The sequence below is a fragment of the Schistocerca gregaria genome, chromosome 4 (genome assembly GCF_023897955.1).
Source record: "Schistocerca gregaria isolate iqSchGreg1 chromosome 4, iqSchGreg1.2, whole genome shotgun sequence".
Classification (NCBI taxonomy): Eukaryota; Metazoa; Arthropoda; class Insecta; order Orthoptera; family Acrididae; genus Schistocerca; species Schistocerca gregaria.
In genome coordinates this window covers 414936880-414946944 of record NC_064923.1, presented here as the reverse complement: position 1 = coordinate 414946944, position 10065 = coordinate 414936880, and the positions used below count along the sequence as shown (strand labels likewise).

At 42.3% G+C, this 10065-nt stretch overlaps 1 non-coding gene across 1 annotated transcript; it reads right to left on the bottom strand.

The window, feature by feature from the left end:
• Window positions 1-458: 458 nt before the first annotated feature.
• Trnat-ugu (transfer RNA threonine (anticodon UGU)) lies at window positions 459-533 on the bottom strand. Its single transcript has one exon. It is a non-coding gene; the product is annotated as a tRNA-Thr (tRNA).
• Window positions 534-10065: the final 9532 nt, after the last annotated feature.

Below are 10065 nucleotides of genomic sequence, written 5' to 3'. Positions count from 1 at the left end.
ATCGAAATAAATCCGTCGTTTCTGTTCATCCACTGTCCAGTGTTGCTCTTTGCATCACCTAGCTCTGACTCCAGAAATGTGTGGGTTATTATTCCATCCTTTATAACTCTCGGTGCACGGTCACCGTGCCATCTGGACTGCTTGAATCAGTTTGGAATTTTGGAGTGATTCCTTCCGCTGATTTTCAGGAGATTTTTTTTTCACAACCACCCTCCGCACTGTGCGACAGTCTCTGTCCGCAGCACATGAGATCTTTCTGTTCTTGGTTTGGCTGTGGTTGTTTTATGGCATTTCCGCTTCACAATCACATAACCAATAGTCAACTCTATGAAGATGGTATGTCCGAAAGAACAGATACCATCGGTGACCATGCAGCTCTCTATGGAATGATAATTAAACCAAGACCCTAAGCTGCCGACAGGCGTTGATATACGTCAACGGGGACAGTTGAAAATGTGCGCCCCGACCGGGACTCGAACCCGGGATCTCCTGCTTACATGGCAGAGGCTCTATCCATCTGAGCCACCGAGGGCACAGAGGATAGTGCGACTGCAGGGATTTATCCCTTGCACGCTCCCCGTGAGACCCACAATCCCCACTTAATGTGCACACACTACATTCATAGTGCCCCTGTCCAGTACACTCATTACTCGCGGCAGACAATCTTACCGAGTCCCGTAGGAGTTCAAGCGATGCGTGTGTATCCAGCACAGAAGAAGAAGGTCAATGGCCGTTGTTGATTCTGTTACAAACAGAGAATTAGCAGCACTGCAACATGTGAGCAGAATGCAGGTATGCCCGCAGAGGATCGATACTTGGAGTAGGGAATGGCAGTTGAGCCTGAAAATAAGACAAATGTAATGTATCCCGCATAAATAGCAAAAAGAAACTATTACTGAATGTTTGCATACAATAGAGAAGATTAAAAAATAATCAGCACGTTTCGTCACTGGTTCATTTACCCAGCGCGAAAGCATCCAACTCCAGTGGCAGACGCTATAAGCCAGGCATTGTCAATCACGATGGAGTTTACTGTTAAATTTTGCTGAGTGTACGTTTGTAGAAGAATCAGCCAAGATATTGCTTCCTACTACGTATACATCGCGAAAAGACCATGAAGGTGATATTACGGAGTATGGAGCTTACACATGGAGGCTTACTAACAACGGATTTTCCAAGCGGACTATTCATGACTGCATAAGGAAAGAGGGAAGTGCTGAAGCTGCCGTCCGCCAAACACCATAAGACGGCTAACAGAGAATAGATGTAGATATATCTTTAATGGCAAATAGTTGATCTCTGTATGTGTAGCAATTTCACACTTAACAGTGTGATTTTTCATTGTTGTTGTTGTTGTGGTCTTCAGTCCTGAGACTGGTTTGATGCAGCTCTCCATATTACTCTATCCTGTGCAAGCCTCTTCATCTCCCAGTACCTACTGCAGCCTGCATCCTTCTGAATCTGCTTAGTGTATTCATCTCTTGGTCTCCCTCTACGATTTTTACCCTCCACGCTGCCCTACAGTATTAAATTGGTGATCCCTTGATGCCTCAGAACATGTCCTACTAACCGATCCCTTCTTCTTGTCAAGTTGTGCCACAAACTCCTCTTCTCCCCAATTCTATTCAATACCTCCTCATTATTTATGTGATCTACCCACCTAATCTTCAGCATTCTTCTGTAGCACCACTTTTCGAAAGCTTCTATTCTCTTCTAGTCTAAACTATTTATAGTCCATGTTTCACTTCGGGACACTATATTTATTATATAATACGTGTTTTCTGTTCTTTCGGACATGCCTGAAGGAGCAGACAACACGCAGTTATGTAACTGAAACGCCTATATGGGCAATGGCTCCAACTTCTTCAGTGCTCCGATCTACTGCGGGAATCTCAGAGTTGCGAGCATGGAGGTAATGGGCAGGGGCTGTGGATAGGTGGCGCTCGGTGGGAGTGTGGATCGGCCGTGAGGCGTGCCGACACAGTACTCGCAAGTGCGATAAACTCAATGTCACGGGTGGCGCAGAGGTTAACGCAACTACCCCGTGAGCAGGATGTCCCGGGGTCGAATCTCGATAGCGCACACATGTTCACTTGATTCAGCGCAATGTCCCCCTGCAGTTGACATTACTAATCCCTTTCCTTCTCGTTCTCCCTCCACCCTCCTTCAATTTAATCATGCTATATTATTTCTAGATACGTTTTTCGGAGTGCACAAGACTTTTTGGATGCGTCCATATATTAGTACAGACTGGCCCGTCAAATTTAATCCTCTGATACTTGATTCACTTAAAAAGTTTATGAACATTACGCATAACCTCTGTTAAAGTACCTTATCGCAAGCGAAATGCATTAAAGGATCTGCCAGGTGTTTCACATTCTCAAACGAAACAACGTATCAGACATTCTTAATATTTAATCAGAAAACTGTTTTTTGCTTTTGTGTGCTTCATTAGAATAAGCTGTTAGACGGTCTACCCTTCCAAGGACAGTCTCGTAAGTCGCACAAGCGAACAGGCTCCTTGTGTTATGAAATCGTCAGAAACAACACGACTCTAATCAGCGAGTCATGCTTCGAATTAGAGAGTCGCCTCATTAACGTGATCTGACTAAATGAAAATTGCGTGGTACAGAGTGGAGGAGCTGGCAGTGCAACGCTGTGGCCCAGTAACACAGTTAACGATGGCACCTTGCACATCTGTCTGCAGTTCCGTATTTAGCCATGTTGTAAGCTTGAGAACCAGAAAGTTTGCTCTGTCCCTATTATTTGTTCTTTTACAAATGTATCAAATAATCATACAGTGAGAATTATTGACACAAGAGCCCCTGGTATCGCCAAACAATTACGAGTACTCAAAGTGAAGAAATTACTGGGTCCCGACGAAATTCTAGTAAGATTTTGCATTGTATACGCTGCGGAATTAGCGCCTTCCCTAACTGATATTTATTGAGAATTTTCTGTACAGTTTCCGGGAAAGAGAGCAGGACACTTCTGTTTGCAGAAAGAGTAAAAGATAGAATGCTCAGAATTACGATGTTCCCTAGAATTGGTCTGTAAGCTCGATCATTATAATGATCCAAGCTGTGATGTCTTGCAGACGATTATAAATTTCTAAAAATACGTTCGTCGCTGTACGAAATCTCCGACTACTAACCAAAATACGATAATAGGTATAATAGCACCTTCTCACATATGTGACTGGCTTGGTGAATATTTTAGTAACAGGACACCTGACACGAATGTAACGTCGGATCTGCCTCAAGGATGTGTGATATGACATAAGTATTCATAAAGGATTACTCAGATAGGATAAGTTGCACTGTCAAAGTGTACGCTGGCGATGAAGTTGTTTACACGATTGTATCATCGTCGAGTGATCGTAAGTAGAAACTTTCTCTTTGTTATAATGAATGGCAGCTTTCTTTAAATATGAATAAATGTAAGATAATGCCTCTTCCAAACTAGTAGAACTAGATAAAATTCGATCACAATTTTAGTGGTGAACATCTGTAACACATCACATCGTATAAGTACAGTCTAACATACACTCAGCTGCTGTGAAAATTGTTAGCGTCTGTCAGTTGGAACGACATTAGCGCACCTAGCTGCGAGAAGGCCAGCCTTATGGCCAATGGTTGTTTTAATCATTTTTCAACTTAATTAACGAAACAGTTACAGTTTGTGTTCCAGGTATTACTAAATTATCACGCGGCGAGAATGATCGTGAAATAAATGTAAAAACAACCGAATCTCACTGATTCAGTGATTTAGCTACAATTTTTTTTATGAAGATACACTTTCGAAAATGTGTGTAAGTGTAGCTAACTCCTCTGAAAGCAAGAGTATGTGAACACATATTTCATGCATGAGATTCATGCAGTTCTGTTGTCGCCTGTTCTTACTATGTTATTCAACAATTTTGTATCCAGTACAATGATCGGCACACCCTTACACTTCGAACGACTTTTCAATATGCGAATATTTTTGTAAATGTAATAACCGTAATGTTGCTTAATAAGCGAATATGTTCAAGATTCTTGCAGTTTGTGGGCCATATGTAGCAACAATTGTGGAATTGGTTTCTTCTGTGATAGAAAACAGTTTTGCTATCACGTCTGTGTGGTTTTCCCTTCAGCTATAGTTGTAGTGCCTTTTCTGGCACGCTAAATAATCCAGGTATTGTATTCCGTTCCGTTAAGTTCCACATTTATTGATTTGGCCGGAAATGCAGTGAAGAAAAATTCATCTCTTTGAGTAGATATACGACGTCTTTCTGCAAAAGGTAAGGTTTTCTACTATTCTCTGGTAATTTTTTGTTCTTGAAGGAAAACGAAATTATCCAGCAAATATCTCTGTGTTACAAGAGAATCGTAAATAAACTGTCCTATAATGTACCGTTTCATACTTCCAGCGTATTTAGGAAACTAAAGAAAGACGAATATGATGCAATACTTTAGTTTTTGCAGATTTTCATCTCATTCCACACGCTGCCTTTTGTAAAACTATGCTGCAAATCAGTATAAACGATAGTATTCGCATTCATACGATATCTTATTCAAAAGTGTAGCTTATTGTCCGCTTGGAGCGATGTTGTCGCCGTGTATAACAAAAATGAACAGGAATGACGTGACTCTATATATTAGACTGTGGTTTGAGTATCTGAGGAGAATACTAAGAAGTGATATAAAAAAGGAACAAACACTAAAATCAGTAACAGGTAAGGCGAATGGAAAATTTAGATTTGTTGAAAGGGACTGTAGAAAGGTCAATGAATCTGTCAAGGAAATCGCATACAAGACCCCAATACGATCAATTATAGAGTATTACTCTAGTTCTTAATGAGTAGGAAGGGCAACACACATCGAACAAACTGAGAAACACACGGAACCTATGGCGTGGGTATAGCAGATACAACCTAAGACAAAAAAAGGACACAACGAAGGTGTTGTCCGAATGGGACGTAAATTAGTAGATGGCTGATTTATTCAAGAGAAAGAGCTTCACAAACAGGGCAAATCAGTAACGTGTGGTCAGCCTCTGGCCCTAATACAAGCAGTTATTCGGCTTGACATTGGCTGAGAGAGTTGTTGGATGTCCTCCTGATGCATATCGTGCCAAATCCTGTTCAACTGGCACATTAGATCGTCAGAATCCCGAGATGGTTAATGGTCCCTGCCCATAATACACTACTGGCCATAAAAATTGCTACACCACGAAGATGACGTGCTACAGACACGAAATTTAACCTACAGGAAGAAGATGCTGTGATATGGAAATGATTAGCTTTTCAGAGCATTCACACAAGGTTGGCGCTGGTGGGGGCACCTACAACGTGCTGACGTGAGAAAAGTTTCCAACCGATTTCTCATACACAAACAGCAGTTCACAAACAGCAGTTCACCGGCGTTGCCTGGTGAAACGTTGTTGTGATGCCTCGTGTAAGGAGGAGAAATGCGTACCATCACGTTTCCGACTTTGATAAAGGTCGGTTTGTAGTATATCGCAATTGCAGTTTATCGTATCGCGACACTGCTGCTCGCGTTGGTCGAGATCCAATTACTGTTAGTAGAATATAGAATCAGTGGGTTCAGGGGGGTAATACGGAACGCCGTTCTGGATCCATACGGCATCGTATCACTAGCAGTCGAGATGAGAGGCATCTTATCCGCATGGCTGTAACGGATTGTGGAGCCACGTCTCGATCCCTGAGTCAACAGATGGGGACGTTTGCAAGACAACAACCATCTGCACGAACAGTTCGACGACGTTTACAGCAGCACGGACCATCAGCTCGGAGACCATGGCTGTGGTTACCCTTGACGCTGCATCACAGACAGGAGCGCCTGTAATTGTGTACTCAACGACGAACGTGGGTGCACGAATGGCAAAACGTCGTTTTTTCGGATGAATCCAGGTTCTGTTTACAGCATCATGCTGGTCACATCTGTGTTTGGCGACATTGCGGTGAACGCACATTGGAAGCGTGAATTCGTCATCGTCGTACTGGCGTATTGCCCGGCGTGATGGTATGGGGTGCCATTGATTACGCGTCTCGGTCACCTCTTGTTCGCACTGACGGCACTTTGAACAGTGGACGTTACATTTCAGATGTGTTACGACCCGTGGCTCTACCCTTCATTCGATCCCTGCGAAACCCTACATTTCAGCAGGATAATGCACGACCAAGTGTTGCAGGTCCTGTACGGGCCTTTCTGGATACAGAAAATGTTCGATTGCTGCCCTGGCCAGCACATTCTCCAGATCTCTCACCAAATGAAAACGTCTGGTCAATGGTGGCCGAGCAACTGGCTCGTCACAATACGCCAGTCAATACTCTTGATGAACTGTGGTATCGCGTTGAAGCTGCTTGGGCAGCTGTACTTGTACACGCCATCCAAGCTCTTTTTGACTCAATGCCCAAGCGTATCAAGTTCGTTATTACGGCAAGAGGTGGTTGTTCTGGGTACTGATTTCTCGGATCTATGCACCCAAATTGCATGAAAATGTAATCACATGTCAGTTCTAGTACAATATATTTGTCCAATGAATAGCCGTTTATCATCTGCAACTCTTTTTGATGTAGGAATTTTAATGGCCAGTAGTGTACTCCAAACGTTGTCACCTGGGAAGAGATCTGACATTGCTGGACAAGGTACGGTTTGGCAAGCCCGACGACAAGCAGTAGAAACACTCGTCCTGTGAGCGCATGCAGGCGCGCAATCCCTTGCTGAAATGTAAGCCCAAAATTGATTGCCATTAAGGGCAACCAAACTGGGCGTTGTTTTGGGGGAGAAGACCAAGCAGCGAGGTCATCGGTCTCATCGGATTAGGGAAGAATGTTGAAGGAAGCCGGCCGTGCCCTTTCGAAGGAACCATCCCGGCATTTGCATGGACCGATTTAGGGCAATCACGGAAAACCTAAATCAGGATGGCAGGACGCGGGATTGAAAGGTTGTCCTCCCGAATGCGAGTCCAGTGTGCTAGTCACTGCGCCACCTCGCTCGGTGTGCTGTAACGGTGATAACCAAGGGGTCCTGCTCTGAAATGAAATGGCACCCCAGACCATCGTTCCTGGCAGTCAGACTTGTATGGTGGGCGACTGCCAGGTTGGTGTCCCACTACTGTCTGGGGCGTCTCTACACACGTCTTCGCTGACCACCAGGACTCACTTCGGAGCAGGACTCGACACTGAAGATAATTCAACTCCAGTCGCTGACACCACTGCAACTGTTTGTTGGTCTACATAGGTCAATGGTAGTCAGCGCAACGTGAGCTCAGCCTCCTTTCTCTGAGCCGTCTATGAATGGTCCCTGTGGTCACCGAAGCACCAGTTGTACGTCGGGTAGATGATAATGTGAATAAGGGGCACCGAGTGCCTCTCCGACAGCTGCTCTGTCCCCGCTTTCTATCGTCTCTCTAGCTCGACTGGTTCCTTCTTGACGCTGTGTTCAGCCATAGTTCACCTATTCCTGCCACCATCATCGAATAGTGGTATCGCTCCTAGTCAAATGTCGAGGGATTCGCCGATTACGCCAATCGGCTTTTTTGGGCCCAGCTACACGTCCTCTCTCAAATGCTGACATCTGCGTATATCGTACACGCGCTCGTCTGTGAGGCATAGTTAACTAACGAACGGAGTACACCGAATGAAATTTACTAGGACTTTATGCCTTGGTATCAACATGTTCCCTGTTTACTCTCCTTGCCAGCTGCGCTGTGAAATTGCGCTAAGGCGTCACAAATTCATCCATCGGCCGCCAAAGTTTACAGTTTCACATTTTCCGTCTACAGCTGTAAGAATAGCAGTTTGTGAACAATCTGTATAACTCCTTCGTGGTGCGTGGTTTTTTTTTGTCATAGAGTGTATTTAGGGGTCACACTAAGAAGCGACATGAAAAAAGACAAACTCGTAAAATCGGCACAGGTAAGGCAAATGGAAGACTTAGATTTGTTGGAATGGACTTGGCAAAGATCAGCGCATCTGTCAAGGAAATCGTATACAAGACGCCAGTGCGACCAATCACAGAGTATTGTTCCAGTTCTTGTCAAGTAGGAATGATAACACACATCAAATAAATTCAGAAACACGCGGGATCGTATCAGGCCGGTATAGCATATATAAAAGTGGCATACAGGCATGGTCTGGGAACGTAAATGGCAGATTGGAAAAAACGAGGCTTTTTTCTAGTGTAATCCTTTTGAGCAAATTTAGAAAACCTTTTGTCAAGGAAGACTATGTGACAATCCAGCGGCTACCAACGTATATCTCGTATAGGGATTATGGCATTGAGATTGCTTGTATAGAGGCATGTGAAAAGTGATTTCTCTCAGGCCCATTACGAGAATGGAAGAGGACAGCAAAATCCTTAATATTCATACGATGTACCTTTCTCCTGTTCATATACAGGGTGAGTCACATAAGCCGTAACAAATCTTTTATTTCGTCAACGGTCACAGCTTTCGAATTGGGGTTCTAGAAAAATGATAATACGCTAATGGGCGCGTAGTTTTGTTGTGTGATAAAGAGTATCGACCAAGAAACTGAAACAAGCACGATTTCCAATTTTTTCATAACGATATACACTTAATAATTCATACGCAGTTCCTTCAAATCAGACATAGCAGAAAAGTCATCACCGGGATACAGCACATATCACCTATTTAAATTATGTAATACTGATTCTTTCCACAGAACTTCTTTTAGATGTCCGTTTGTTTATATCGATATATTGGTCAGGATTTCTTAAAACCAAACTTTTGTTATTTGTACTGATTTTATTTAACTCCCTGTGCTCCTCGTTTTATTCCATTACTGATAACAAACGACAGATCTTCACTCGGTTGGCAACAAACGACATTGAGCGTAGATGATTAAGGAATGACTGACGCCAGTTTCATGAACATTAGCAGCACTAAGGCCTATGTCAATGCTTCAACACCACAATTAGAAATAGCTTAGACATTTAGCTTGTGAGATGACGTAGTTTCTATACCTCCTCCTTAGAGGAGCCATCTTCAAGTAAGTGAAAGTTTAAATTAATAGAATTATAAAAATTCTAAAAAAAACCAAAGGCCCATAGCATTTCAAACAGAACCCTCAAATGTTCTTCCAGCTTAATAAGTAATATCGTTAGTGATATATGTAAAGTATCACTGGCACACGAAAATTTTCTAGGCTGGTTAAAATATGCAATTCTTAAATATCTTTATGAGAAAAGTGGCAAGACAGACTTAAAAAAATTTCTTCGAATTTCCTTATATCTTTTTCCAAAATATTCGAAAATCTAATGTACTCAAGAGTAGTCTCTCACTTTAAGTAGAAACAAATTAGATAGCCATCACAGTCTGGATTCAAGAAAGGTTGCTTCACTGAAACTATCATTTATACATTCACTCTTCGAACAGTACAATCGTTAAATAATAAAATATCATTAGTTGATATTTTTTGTTGTCTTTCCAAGGCCTCCTGTTTTGTAGATAACGCTACTCTCTTAAAAAATCTCGACTCTCATAGAATTGATACTTAACAAACAGAATGCAAAAGGTTGTGTTGAATAATTCAAACCTGCGGACGTTGCTAGTGTTATAATAAATCCAATTAGAGAGAAAGCAACAAAAGAGTTAGTAAATGATGTTTGCCAAAGAAGTATAAAGTGGTTCTCAGATAATAAACTTACCCTAAATTTTGAAAAAAAAAAAACACTATTCAGTTCTATACCAACAACTGATGTAACACATGAGCACGAGTCAGTAAATAGGGTAGAATGCTCCAAATTTTTAGAGCTTACATATTGATGAAAACTTGAACTGGAGGAAGCATATTAGCTGAGCTTCTCAAACAATTAAAATTAGCTACTTTTGCTCTTTGTACAATTGCTAATCTTGTCCACAACACTAGAGGGAAAAATGGCCTGCTTTATCCGCCGTAGAAGCTGTCAGTTGCTCAGGAATGAGTTCAGTATGCAGTATCAACAATTTTTGAACATTCGCTCAGTATCGTAAAATGTCTGACAGGTAGCAATGAGAGTTTTAAATCTAATTTAAAATCATTTCTCTTGGCTAATT